This window comes from Panicum virgatum, chromosome 2N (genome assembly GCF_016808335.1).
Source record: "Panicum virgatum strain AP13 chromosome 2N, P.virgatum_v5, whole genome shotgun sequence".
Taxonomy (NCBI): Eukaryota; Viridiplantae; Streptophyta; class Magnoliopsida; order Poales; family Poaceae; genus Panicum; species Panicum virgatum.
The window spans coordinates 14,239,049-14,254,150 of NC_053146.1; the positions used below are offsets into that span (position 1 = coordinate 14,239,049).

General features: G+C 45.4%; 1 long non-coding RNA gene and 1 other non-coding gene across 2 annotated transcripts; one reads left to right on the plus strand and one right to left on the minus strand.

The window, feature by feature from the left end:
- Positions 1 to 3,888: 3,888 nt before the first annotated feature.
- On the plus strand, positions 3,889 to 5,239 carry LOC120658737. Its single transcript, XR_005668825.1, has 3 exons — positions 3,889 to 4,311; positions 5,068 to 5,119; positions 5,209 to 5,239. It is a non-coding gene; the product is annotated as an uncharacterized LOC120658737 (long non-coding RNA).
- A 1,148-nt stretch (positions 5,240 to 6,387) lies between these two features.
- On the minus strand, positions 6,388 to 6,496 carry LOC120663216. The gene has a single exon (XR_005670435.1). It is a non-coding gene; the product is annotated as a small nucleolar RNA R71 (small nucleolar RNA).
- Between the last annotated feature and the right edge of the window lie 8,606 nt (positions 6,497 to 15,102).

Below are 15,102 nucleotides of genomic sequence, written 5' to 3' on the forward strand. Positions count from 1 at the left end.
GGGAGGACGACTTCTGGGTGAACATCGAACTTATGCATGCAATATACCGTCGAGAAGCCCTCAAAGTGTCCTTCCTCTGCATTTGGGTTTTGTAAGTATCGAATGATATCTAGACTAATACATTTTGTCAACCAGTGTCGTAATCTTTGTGCACTATCCAATTTATATATTATCTTGTATGGAGATTCAAAGATGTCGAAATGAAGGATGGCACCATCAGATGGGCTTCATGAGTCCCTTGCTAATCAACCAGACGAATCTGAACTATAATTATAAGGAGATGTGTCAAAACATGTACAATTCCCTGACTGCACAATATTACAAATCCTATAAAATGATGCCCTACGGCTTTCGGTAAGTCTCGGTCGACACATACCTCTTTTATATTCCTAAATAAATACTAAGTCTAATGCATGTATATATGCTTGTATATCTATATTTGCAGTTTTCATTGGATTTTTACTTGTACTTGCATGTAGAGCGGAAAACTTATAGTGTTCGACTCTTTGAGGAGCAAAAAAGACGCAATCCAACACATCATAGACCCATTGAAGAGGTAAGTTCAATTTGCACAGTCAAATACTTTTCATTTTTAGATCGACTATTAAACATCAAACATAATTTAAGTGAATGAAGTGGAAAAATTTGTGAAAAAGAACAAAGGAAGCGATCAATGGAAGGAAGAATTGAACGTTAGAATGGATTTTCTGGTATGTGGGGTCGTGAACATTTTTCTAATCTCAATTTTTCTGTATAGGCATATACACATATTGCATAGCTAATTTACTTATCCTAGAGTGTGCAAGACAAGAAAAAGGAAATAATTAGTGTGGGTACTACGCATGCGAGTTCATGCACCTTCTAACCCGTTGCGGGACGATTACGATAGAGTGCCTAAAAGTATGTACAAACCGTTCATGACTGCATTTTCCTAATTATACTAACTCGATGAATTAATACATTGGTCTTTTTTCCTCCAAATTTATAGATGAGGCAAATCAGGGATGAAGTTTACGATGTGGATAGGATTAATGCCGTGTGCGAGCAGCTCTTAGGATTCATATTGAGGGAGATCCTAGATCAGGTGAGTTCTACCATAAAGGTCACATCATAAACTTTCCTTATCAATGTTGTGAGGGGCCCTAGTACTTGCACTATAAAGTGACTTGTATATATGTAATTATTTGTAAATGTGATAAGATTTTATTCCAAGTCGAGCCTACCATATGCAATAGAAAGGAGCACCAAAAGGAAATATGACCTTCTGTAATGAATATGACTTGACAGAAAATAAAACTGTCACGGTTTTCTGAAATAAAAAACAACGTAAAGTCATTCCCTTTTATGATGTTTTGTAGAGGTCTGTTCGATTTAGTGATGCAAATTTGGTGTTCATCATTAAGGCCACCCAGAAGTCTTCATAACTATTCTAGTGTCATATATTGTGACAAATGCTCTTTCGTTTTAATGTCAGGGTGAAGCATCCCCTCATAAGAGGTGACTCAAATGTGATACAAATATCAGTCCTAGGAAGCTGATTACACATTTATTACATCAGATGGTACATCACCGTACAAATCTACGCGGTAATGGGCAATGAAGCGCCACTATCGCGAGGACAACAACTAACACCCAAACAAGAACGTGAACCACAACGAGGTCATCAGAGTCTTGTGCCATACTATTGACGGTGCTTAAGTGCCATTTTCACCCATCAACTATACTCAATAATAAAGGAAAACTACATGCCTTACTCGCATATTTGTATCACTAACATTGCTCCACAGTTGTTTTCGAGTTTTGTACATTTCAGATGAGTAAGAGTGGAATAAGACGAAAACACGCAGCAAACGCCATACAACTACATAGAATATCGCATCCGGCGTCACCCACTTACAAAGAGGGCCCATCTGGCAGAGCAAACAGGCGCGCCACGCATAATGCATACAAGGAAAGATATCAGGGCCCACATGTCAGCCTGCCAGAGAAGGATAAGGACGAGAGGCGGCCAGGTGGGGCCGGCCGACCCCCTGGGTTGGCCGAACCTGGCCGGCCTCCCGTCCAGGTGCATTTCGAGGAGGAGTCGCCCCCAAGTCTCCTGATCACCTTCCATACGTGCATTTGGCGGGAACCGACCTCCACTAGTATAAATAGGGCCCCCTCTCACCCCTCACACACACACTTCATTCTATTCTCTCCAAGAAGGCTCTCCCCTCTCTTGCTCTCTTAGCTAGGTAGTGGAGCTAGGCTAGTTCTCTTTGGCGAGCAAGTCGTCCTCGGGGTCGTTGAGCAATCCTTGGCTCCTGGTATGGCTTTGTATCCGACTTGTCAGACTTCTATTCATAATATAGAGTTTTGCCATGGTTGCTTTACTATCTTGATAGTTTATCAATCCATGCTTAGATCGTTCATAAGTTATACTACGGTCTTGGTTAGGCTAGATGATCCGGGTACGGATAGAGGCTCATTGTGCTTTCGGGCTTGCTCTAGTGTACGGATAGATGACCAGGGGGCACTAGAGTAGTGACTTCATACACGAGCGTGGTGCTCGGGTATGCAGGATCCTTCGGATATGACCGTGCTCCACAGTGTGACTAGGATAGACGGCAGGTGGTGACAGCCCTGTCCATCCGGTGTAACAGCGGTGCTGCGTTTAGCGTACTCCCCGACATTTGGGTTCGGTGTAGGAGTTCATGCAAAGAGGTAACGGGACTGGTTGTACTCCGGTACGGGACCTTCTCCCCGCTATCCCATTTTCCTGTCTCCTGCAGTCCTAACCATGATCTAACATGACCCCAGCTTTGGATAGAAGCACTAGGACACCTAACCTAGCCTAAGCTCCAGCTGACTTGACGTAGGATAGAGTAGTTCTTTGTTTTATAGTTTCTCTCCTTTATTCCTTCCTCTTGGAGTGTGGATGTGTGTTGTGTCGCATTACCCTTGCTTATTCTTTACCTGTACTTACCCCTGTTAGAGTATTGCCTATTGCTTGAGGCACAATGTCATGATTAATATTGAGTACAATACGTTTGCCACTGCCATCCTTTGGGACACAAATAACTGACGATACCCTTACTCTCCGGGTGAAATGCTACAATGGTATATCCGTGCGCTTGCGGATCCATCTGTAATCGTATTGATTGTACCACGAGAGTGGCACCCCTTTGGTGCAGTTGCTAGGATGGGTTCGGCTTCCTCATTTCTAGTGATTGCACTAAGGACTGCCAATAGGCATTTCTGGCGCTGTTGCAAAGGATTAATCATTCCTAGTAGCCCTGCTAGTGGGGTGGGGTCAGATGGGGATTTTGGGGCGGGTTTTCGAATGGGGATCTATTTGTGTGGGTAGTAACGGGTTTAGAGGCGAATGGGTTGGGGCGGGGTGGGCTGCATTCGCGGGTTGGGGCGGGGTAGGGGTAGAAACAGATCGCCTGCTCCGGCAAGAAGCCAAGAAGGCGACACCGCCACTTCCTCCGCTGGCCTGACGCCGCCGCCGCCGACGGCTTCAAGGCCCGCTTCCAGGTAGACTCGGGGATCCCCTCCTCCGACGTCCACGGATCAAGGTACACCTCTTCCACCTCACATCTCCATCTCCTCCGCATCACCCCTTCCTCTTCCTCAACGGCTCACTCGCTCCCTTCCTCTTCTTGCAAGATGCCAAGATCTGTGGGGGAGGTGCTGTAGGCCTTCCTTCACGGACCTCCATACTGAGCGCCGACGCCAAGCTGCCGCCGACCCAGGCCTCCACACTCGTGCTGCCGCCGACGCCAAGCTGCCGCCAAGAACCAGGTCGCCAGGAACCCAACCAATATAGACTTCGGTGAGTGTCGTCCCAGATCTGTCCCTTCCTTGTACTACTCATGCTGCTACCTGCAGTTCTGCTATTGTTTTGATGATTAGATCCGTGGATCTGTGGATCTGCTATTGTTTTGTTGCTGCTACCTTCCCAGAACTTGTTGCTCCATACTTGTTTTGTTCTGTTGGACTATTGCTGCTGAATTCCGTTTTCAGTTTACGTAATGGATTAATGGGTTAGTAACAAAGCTCTGGTTTTATTGGAACCAGTCACGAAGATGGAAGCACTCTTTGGTGGGATGTTCGAAAGCCTGGGTCGCCTATATCTTCAGTGAAGTATCATTCAGAATCAGGTCTCATTTTGACCGCTCGCAGTGTTAGATCCTAGCTGTTTAACTTCGATTTTCCAATAATAGTAGCTGGAAAAGGCATGATCTAATAAGGTGCTGGTGTGCAGCTTTATCCCTTGCTATCGATGGGTCTTGCAATGGTGGAATCTCAGGAGGCGCTGATGATAAAGTAGTCATTTTCATGCTTGATCATCCAAATGTTTGCCCTTGAATATTCCCTTTCCTTGCTACTTGTAAATCTTTATCCTTGTCATGGAAATCACATGCTGTGGCCTGTGGGTAATGATCTTCGCTTCGTACTTATTTTAGTAAGGATTGACACCATGAATTGTATTACTGAACTTTGATAAGAGTTGAAACTTTTTAGTCTTGAATGTTGAAAAGAATTGTTGTTGGGATGTTACTTTCTGCAACAATGCTTATGCTGTTTGATAAGCTCCATTAGACCTGAGCTGTGCTGACAATATGTTTCCTCTTCCCAGACCATTGGTTTCTTTCAGAAGAAGTACAACATTGGGTCATTTGAGCTGCTTCAACCGAAGTATGCAATGAATACCCTGGCCAGTAGCCCACATGTAGTAAAATTTTGTTGCCAATGACATAACTGATTCTGTCATGGAACCGTCACAACTCACAAGAGTGTTTCTTTTGGATCCCCGATATTGCTTAACATTCTTCCTAAGGATTGCTTATCTCTTGATTGTTCTAATATATGGCTTTTACTCAGTTTTGCTGCGTTTTTTAACGCCAACTGATGAAATAAGTTTGAGCGGTTACCTTGTTGTTGCAGCTGATACATGCTGTTGTCCATGATGCTTTCTGTTGTTCAAATCATTATCCAGTTCTTCCAGAAGCTTGGAAAGTGTTGTTCTATTAACCAGTATTGCTTTCTGATCTAACAGCTCACAATATTACCGTTTTGTAGTTTATGCGCATGATTTTCAGCAAGCTCAGAAATGCTACAATGACTGCTCAGAGTAAGCTTTGTGCATTTGTCCATTTGTTGTAGTTGCTATCACTGACGAAATTTTATATAATAATATTTGTGCCATCTGTGATATTGCAGGGTTCAAGCCTTCCTCAATAGCCATCAGAACTATTTGGTGGTGTCTTCTGTCTTGTGGTGAACCCTTGGTTTTTGAGTAGGCGTTCAAGTGGTGTCTACTTGATCTCTGTAGATATATACCTGCTTCTGCTTGTATGGCTGACAACTAGTTGCTGCTTGCAAAAAAATCCCACTACTAGTTGCTGCTTGTATGTGCCGAATGAGCCACTGATGCATGCATTTTCTTCTTTCTGTAACACTACTGCAAACTGTGCCGAAGGAGTGAGAATGTTTAATTAGCAACTGATGGCTTCATGTTTTAGTAGAATGCTGCTCTAGTGCTTCCTATCGTGCGCAGCAATAAACCATGCATAACCCACCATCGGTGGGGTGGGTTGGGGCGGGTTGGTTAATTAAATATTTGGGTTGGGGCGGGTTGGCAAAAATTAATTGAACTGCTGCGGGTAGGGGTGGGGAAGGGGCGGGTATATCCCCATTAGCAGGCCTAATTCCTAGTGATTGCGCTAAGAAATGTCAACAAGCATTTCTGGCGCCGTTGCTAGGGACGGCATGTGAACAAAGATATTGTGCTGATATTAACTTAGACTTTGTACTCAGGATATAGTCTTTACTCTTTCAGGCTAATGTCACTTTATGTCTTCTTTTATTATTGATTTGAAAGAAGACAGGGGTAGTGTATGACCGGTTTCTCCCTGCCAGAAAACTACACAGACAATCCAGAAAGGCTCGTGAGAAGGGCACGACCTCGCGTCGTTCCTCCTCTCGCTATCCTCCCGGCACAGAAACCCATTTCGGAAGCACCACTCATTCTTGAGGCTATGGCTGAAAAGACTCTCCGCGAGTTCTCCGTCCCCTCCACCGACAATGTGGCCACTGGCCCCAACATCAATGTCGGGGACATGAACTTCGAGCTCAAATCAAGCCTCATCAACATGGTGCTGGCTAGTCCATTCTGTGGCAAGCCAAACGAGGATGCAAATGCACATTTGTAGAATTTTCTGGAGCTCTGCAACACCGTTGTCATACGAGGTGTCGCCGCCGATGTTATCAAGCTTCGTATGTTTCCCTTCTCCCTGCTGGGGAAGGCGAAACAGTGGTTTTACAAAGAAAAGCACATCGACACCTAGGCCAAATGCTCCAAGGCGTTCCTCGCAAAATTCTTCCCGCTGGGCAAAACAAATGCCCTGCGCGGGAGAATTTCATGTTTCCAGCAGACAGGGATGGAATCCATCCCAGAAGCTTGGGAGAGGTTATAGGAATACATCCTGGCCTGCCCTCATCATGGCATGGATGAGTGGCTCGTCCTGCAAAGCTTCTACAACGGGCTCATAACGACATCTCGAGCCAACATCGATGCTGCTGCTGGAGGAGCCTTCCTCGACCTGACTATCGCCAAAGCAAAAGAACTGGTCGAGAAGATGGTCTCCAATTAGGGGTGGAGCGATGAACGACTCCAACCCCGCACCAAAGGCATGCATACCGTCAAAGAGACAGATATGATTGCCGCGAAGCTGGACCTCCTAATCAAGAAGATGGAGGAAGAGAGCAAACAACCGATCTATGCTCCCGTTTACGCCATGGGTTCGCACTTCACGTGCGAAGTCTGCGGTAACGATGGACATTCGGGGAATGATTGCCCCGAAACCCGTGAAGACTGTGCCTACCTCAACAACAACAACAACGGGTACCGTCCACAACAAGGAGGCCAGGGGTGGAACCAGCCATATCCACCTTTTTAGGGAGGTAATAACTACAATCCTTCTTATAATTCGAATTTCAATTCAAACCAACCTCCCTTAAGAGAACTCATTCTTGGCCAAGTTAAAATCAACGAAAATATAAATAAAAAGCTTTTGGCCAATGACAAATCCTTGGAAAGTTTAAATGTCAAGCTTGAATCTTTGTCTTCAACTCTTAAAAACTAGTTAAGTTTCAACAAAATGATCGAAACCCAGCTTGCACAAATTATTGCTTCGTTACCTACTGTTGAGAGCGGGAAGATCCCAGGGTAACCCGAGTCTCCCGTTGAAAATGTCAGCATGGTGTCTATCGGATGGGGTAACTCATCCCAGAGGCCACCACGCAATAACCATGCAGGTAGGTACTATCCCCCAAGGAACGATGTTTGGGATGGCATGGTGGCAGCGGTGCAAGAGGTTCCAGGGGTCCCCATGATCAGCTGCTCGATCTACATCAAATACTTCGAGCGAAGCCTATGCGATCTGGGGGGCAAGCGTGAATATAATGCCCAAGGTAATATATGAAGCACTTGAATATCCTGCTCCTTCCCCAATGACTATGCTCGTACAGCTTGCAGATTCAACCATTCGGTATGCCGAAGGGATAGCCGAACACATTTTCGTATGAGTACGAGACTCCTTCATCCTTGCCGACTTTGTGGTAATGGATATGGAGGGCGACCTCAGAGTCGACCTCGTACTTGGGCGACCTTTTCAAAGGTCTGCCAAGGCAAGGATCGATGTCGGAAAGGGAGAAATCCGTTTTCGTGTCGGAAGGGAGGATATATTTTTCAGGTTCAAGAAGAAGGAAGAGCAACGCTTCATGATCCAACAAGACAGTGAAGGGCAAGCACTCTGGGGGGCACCAGAACCCCAGCCAGAACAACGACCCTCCGCACCTAAAAGAAAGAAGAAGGAAAAGAAGGTGTGGCGGAAGGTCGAGAGTTCGGCCTCGTCCAGTTCTCCAGGACGAGCCGACGAATGGAAAGAACGATGGAGAAAAGTCGTGCACGTCGGACTTTAAACAACGCACCCTTGCCAAAGGTAAATTGGTATTTATCTCATATTTGCTTTCTCTGCTTTTCAACATTTTCTTTGCACCTTATTTGTTTTTCTCCACTGCATGTTTGAGATTTTCAAAATTGTTTTCTGCATGCTAGAATTTTTCTAGCACTTTTCCCTTTTTACAAAAATACCCAAAAATATTTTCTGAATTTTAAAATCTTTTGGTAAAAATAATTTGGACATCTTTTCGAGCAAAATTTTGGCCGTGCACCATATTTTCAAAGAACTTAGCTGTTGAGGAAGCACCAGGTCGAAGGGGGACACCAGGGGGCCCACCCTGGGGTCGGCTGACCTAGGGCCAACGGCTCCTGGGCCCCACCTTCTCCAATGGCTCCATAGCCATTGTGGCTTGCCTCTCCTCTGGTGCACGCACCATCTTCTCTTTAAATAGGGGCCGAGAGGGGTGTTGAGCTCTCTCATACTCACACACTCACTCACACTCCCTCTCACACATTCTTCCATGGGTTTCCATTGGATTTTGGCTCAAGTTTGGTTTCAAGAAATCTCTCTCATTTTTTTGCTGCAAGATTGATCACATATTTGGAGGAACAACTCTCGGGTAAGAATTTCATTTTGATTTCGCTAACATAACCCGAACCGAGTTCTTCTTGTTCGTTCTTGTTCGCTCGTGTTGCAAGCATGAAGGGTGTAGGTCGGAAACTTTCTGGAGCTATCAAGAAGATGATAGGGTCAAGCTCATCTCGTTTATTGGGTGGGTCAAGCTCCCGTCATTCCCCCAAACCAACACCAATGCCAACCACGATGGACTATGAGCAAGACGAACAAGAGGAACAAATAGAGGAGCAAGCTGAAGAACCGCAAGCCGAGGACATGGAAATAGATGAAGATGATGCACCGTACCTCAACTTGCAAGATGACCGCGAGCGTCAAGCCTACGCCATGATCAAGAATCGAAGCTTTGGTCATACCAGAGCCTTCAATCCGGACCTTCTCGAAAAAATAGGTATGGACGTTGACTTCGCTCGTGTTTGGCATGTGGTTGGATGGGATGGTTTTGTGCCCGTTGAGGAGAATGGTTCTCGTCTCCTCACCATCCAGTTTCTTTGCACTCTTTGGGAGGTGGACGATGGTGTTTCTTTCCGACTATTTGGAGTTGAACGCTATTTTAATTGGAGAAATTTTAGTCACCTCCTTGGTTTTAGCGCGCGCTTGCCAGTTTCCCTTGCAAAATCTTGCCGCGGTTTTGATCGACATGAGTTTTGGGGTTTGATTTCGGGTCAAGTTGTTCATGGAAAGTTTGCACCTCGGTGCAATGACATTCAAAATCTGACTCTTCGTTTGATGCACAAGTGGGTGGCTATCACTCTCTTTCCAAGAGATGATCCACGACCTGTGCCGAACGATGAGTTGATGATATTATACGCCATGGTCAATAAAATCCGAATCTCCCCCGCACAAGCAATGGTTAAGCAATGGCTCACAAATTTTCGGATGACGGGTCATATTGAATGCACTTCTTTGGTTACCCGCATCGCATCAAACATGGGAATCTTAGATGGGAACCCTGTTCCCTTCATTGAGGAGCCCCGTGTTATGATTGATGAGGCGTACTTGGTTCAAGGCCACACGCTCAAGAAAGGCCCGGATGACTCCTTGATTTTCTTTTCGCTTGGTTATGCAAATGAAATCCCATTGCCAAATACGGGGTATCATTTGTATAACTGCCGTTCGCTAACCATCCCTCTTGTTCCACAAGAGGAGAGCCGCCGGCATAGTGTTTCTGGTCATCCTGGCAGGGTTACAAGGAGCAGGGCCAGAAGGGAGGAATTCATGCAGCAGCAACCTCAGCAATATGAGGCTGGAGGTTCGTCATGGCAGAGTGCCAGCTCCACCGAGTGGGCCCGGCAGGCCTCAGGGCACCGGTCCACTAGTTCCAGCTCCAGCGGACCCCCGCGATGTACAACTTCGTCCAGAGGTTTCGCCACTCTGACTCGGCAGATGGGTGAGCTGAACGTGCGCACCACCAACATCGACGAGTCGCTGGGCCAACACATCGAGTCAACTCAAAACTGGCAGCGATACACAGGCGAGAGGATCCGCAATCTGGAGCAGCAACAGCAGCAATCCCAGGAGGAGTGGAGGGCCTACTACCGTGGGGCTGGGTTTAATCCCAACCAGCAGCAGTGAGCCTGAAGCTTAGCTTGGGGGAGGACCCCCATGAGACGTACCTTGTATCAAACTCTATCTTTACTGCTTTCAAAACCTTGCATGAAACCAAACAAAAATTTGCAAAATTCTGAAAATCCAAAAAAAAATTGCATAACTAAAATCAAATAAAAATTGACAAAATCTTTAAAAACCCAAAAATATTTACTTGCTTTCCAGTATGTGTAGTAAGCATGTGTAGTTTTTTTTTGTTGAGATGATGAATAGTTGCTCTGTTAGTTCCTTTCATATGCCTAGTTACAACCTTGTGGTCTCCCTAAGTTCTGAGTTTGGTGGCTAGATGTTCAAACCTTAAGCTTGAAACTTGTGGGTAGCGAAAAGCAGAATTCGAATCTAGGTTGTTGTGGATTATGATATGGCTGAAAAGAGTTGCTATGATCTTCTCCTACGTGATGCTTGATATCCGGAGTATTTATTTTCAAAAATACAAAAATAGAATAAAATTCCTCGGTGATATGTAATTCCTATCCAGAGCCATATGAGTTACAAGTTTGAAAAGCCTTTTCTACATATGCAACTTGTCTTCTCATTGAGCTTTGTCAAATTGTTGTGACCCTTTGTGAGAATCACTTCATACGCCCATGATCAAGATCACGTACACGTTCACTCACATGCTATACTTCTACACCTGGAAGATAGCAAGTACATCCCCCATCCATCCACAAATAAAACTCCAAAATGTGCCATGTTTATCTCTCTCCAAAGTTATCATCATAATATATGGGCTATACAAAAAGAAATAAAAAGATGCATACCCAAAGAAGGTATGCCACATGCCCACAAGGCATGTCAAAAAAAAGAAGAGAAAAGATGCATACCCAAAGAAGGTATGCCACACACCCACAAGGTGTGTCAAAAAAAAAGAGAGAAAAAGAAAATATAGCCCATACCAAAAACATTACAAGGGAAAGAGAATTCATATAAAGGAGTTCTCATTCATCATCCACCAAAAATATCCACACACTTGCACATCTTGATCAAGGCTTACGACTTGTTTCTCCTTTGGATCCAGTCTTTGACTTAGTGAAATATGAGAAGCAAGTTTGCCATTATATCCTCCATACCTACAGATTCACCAAAAAGAAGCCATTAGAAGTAGGATGGAAAAAGAAAGGCGCATAAAAAGGACTTGGTGAGGAATGAAACACATTGAGTGATCCGAGAGATCACCCGAGGAACTACATTATTTCTTTTCAAAAAATTTATAAAACCTCCGGATTGACGGTTGAACAAAGGAGTGATAAGTGGTACTCTACAAGCCGTTCTGACCCTCAACCGCCAAAGATGAGGATGATGCTATAAGCCCCACAGGAATAAGGTAAAAGGTGTGAATAAGGCCAACTTATTCAGAATAAAGGTAAGAACACTCCGTTGTGCCTTGGGCATAAGTCAGGAATGCGACATTGTAGCAACTCCTGATCAACAACCTAAGTCTAAAACTTTGCTCGGGACGAGCAAAGGGCTAGCTTGGGGGAGTTGTTGACGGTGCTTAAGTGCCATTTTCACCCATCATCTATACTCAATAATAAAGGAAAACTGCATGCCTTACTCGCATATTTGTATCACTAACCTTGCTCCACAGTTGTTTTCGAGTTTTGTACATTTTAGATGAGCAGGAGCAGAATAAGACGAAAACACACAGCAGACGCCATACAACTACGCAGAATATCGCGTCCGGCATCACCCACTTACAAAGAGGGCCCATCTGGCAGAGCAAACAGGCGCGCCACGCATAATGCATACAAGGAAAGATATCAGGGCCCACATGTCAGCCTGCCAGAGAAGGATAAGGATGAGAGGCAGCCAGGTGGGGCCGGCCGACCCCCTGGGTCGGCCGAAACTGGCCGGCCTCCCGTCCAGGTGCATTTCGAGGAGTCGCCCCAAGTCTCCTGATCACCTTCCATACGTGCATTTGGCAGCAACCGACCTCCACTAGTATAAATAGGGCCCCCTCTCACCCCTCACACACACACACACACACACACACACACACTTCATTCCATTCTCTCCAAGAAGGCTCTCCCCTCTCTTGCTCTCTTAGCTAGGTAGTGGAGCTAGGCTAGTTCTCTTTAGCGAGCAAGTCGTCCTCGGGGTCGTTGAGCAATCCTCGACTCCTGGTTTGGCTTTGTATCCGACTTGTCAGACTTCTATTCATAATATAGAGTTTTGCCATGGTTGCTTTACTATCTTGATAGTTTATCAATCCATGCTTAGATCGTTCATAAGTTATGCTACGGTCTTGGTTAGGCCAGATGATCCGGGTACGGATAGAGGTTCATTGTGCTTTCGGGCTTGCTCTAGTGTACGGATAGATGACCTGGGGGCACTAGAGTAGTGACTTCATACACGAATGTGGTGCTCAGGTATGCGGGATCCTTCGGATATGACCATGCTCCACAGTGTAACTGGGGTAGACGGCAGGTGGTGACAGCCCTGTCCGTCCGGCGTAACAGCGGTGTTGCATTTTGCGTACTCCCCTACGTTTGGGTTCGGTGTAGGAGTTCATGCAAAGAGGTAACGGGACAGGATGTACTCCGGTACGGGACCTTCTCCCCGCTATCCCATTTTCCTGACACCTGCAGTCCTAACCATGATCTAACATGACCCCAGCTTTGGATAGAAGCACTAGGACACCTAACCTAGCCTAAGCTCCAGCTGACTTGACGTAGGATAGAGTAGTTCTTTGTTTTATAGTTTATCTCCTTTATTCCTTCCTCTTGGAGTGTGGATGTGTGCTGTGTCGCATTACCCTTGCTTATTCTTCACCTATACTTACCCTTGTTAGAGTTTTGCCTATTGCTTGAGGCACAATGTCATGGTTAATGTTGAGTACAATACCTTTGCCACTGCCGTCCTTTGGGACACAAATAAATGATGATACCCTTACTCTCTGGGTGAAATACTACAACGGTATATCCATACGCTTGCGGATCCATATGTAATCGTATTGATTATACCACGAGAGTGGCACCCCTTGGGTGCAGTTGCTAGGATGGGTTCAGCGCCCTCATTTCTAGTGATTGCACTAAGGACTACCAACATGTATTTCTGGCGCTGTTGCTAAGGATTAACCATTCCTAGTGATTACGCTAACAAATGTCAACACATACGAAGCTTCCTGTGGGTGACCCTAACCACAGGCAAGGTTGGGTGCAGAACAGAACCCCTACTTAACGTCCTCGGGAATAAATTCTGGATCTTCCTCTGTAAAAATTAAGCAAGGGTGAGTACAAACGTACTCAGCAAGTTCAACCACACCCACGGAGGGGGTGTAAACAGAATATATGCACAGGGTAAATCAAGGATAAAATCTTTAATAACTGAGTGGGGTTGATCCTACACAAAGGATCCAAGTTTTAAATTGCTACCAGACTCCTCATCCGCCGTAGCACACGGCACAGCTGCCGGACACTTTTCCAAGACAACTCACGCCAACCCATCCATTCCAAAAGAAGTACTAGTTATGTGACCAAACCGTAACTCGGCAGTGCAACTTTACCCACAAGTGGGGTACCACGGGCACGATCACCTTAGTGTCGGTGCAGGTCCCAATAAAGCCATTACCCACTTTAGCTAGACCTGACTAGCCATCACGGAATCCACCAAAGGGTCATTAACCAATCACCGAATTTTAACCGGGGCATAAGTCACCGTGATCTTATCCCTTCTCCTTGATCACCTGTTGCTCTCAGCTCTCCTGATGGTTATCAAACTAGCTAGTGGGGTTTATGTTAAGCTGTTGCCACACACAACGGTCGAGTGGTTTGCACGATAGTTGAGTTAGCAAGATGACACATCAACTCGGTCCTTAATTGTGACAAGATGGATATCTCCCAATCTTGCTCAACCACACAGGTACGAGCACACCATTTGGCGTCCCACACAGGAATCACCATTCATCTCATCTAAGCATGTCTTTCTTTTATTTTCCAAAGATCCCATTTTTCCCATTTTGATACTCACGCTTTTCTTTGTTTTGAAAACATTTCGTAATAATATTTGAAGAGCAATGAGTAACCGAGTCCTAAGCATTCTAGCAGGGTTTATCATCCAAACAGAGTAAATCATATTTAGAGACAAACCTAGGTTATCAAAGAATGGTCAAAGTAATCAAGGAGTGGCTATCCAACCGGGTTTTAGCAGCAAAACAATATGCAGTTTTGAAAACAGGCCAATAGGTTGTGTTTATGAAACTGGGACAAAATATGCATCAAAGGATGAGATTGAATTTGTTGTTCACAAAGCCTTCCGAGAAGTCCTGAGCGAGGTACTGTCCTTCGGGTTCGGGTTCGTGGCACTGGTTCTCGCACACTTGCTTGCGGTACTGCTCGTCGACGGGTTCATCCTCGGTCACTCCGTGATCTACGGCGCACACAAACAAGCACACCATCAAGAAAAGAAACACATGCTTTATCGTTGAGCTCGAATCAGAGGAAATAAAGAAATAAAGATGGGAAAATATTTTTTGGAAGGATTTTTAAATGGAGTTGACCGATATACTACTGGAAAGGGTGTGGTAAAGTTTGGAGGTAATTGGAGGACTTTTGGCGCTGTAATGATAGGTTAAAGAGGGGTTTATGGGCTAAACGGGGATCCGTGGCCTATTTGTAATTATTTCTGGGAGTGAAAGGACTTGAATAGAATTTTGGAAAATGTTCAGGCTACTCTAGAAGTGGCAGGGACTTATTTGCAATTATCCTTGCATGGTAGAGGGGTTTACTTTTGAAAAGAAAGAAGGTGGGGGCTCCTTTGGAAAAGTACTAGAGAGTGGAGGGGTTCTTAACAGAAAAGAAAACAAGGGAGGGGGCTCAGGGCAAAAATCACCCCCTTTCTTCTACCTCTCGACACAGAACAGAGCAGGGGGAGGGATGGGGCGCTGGGGTGCTGGCGCCGGCAGCCTAGG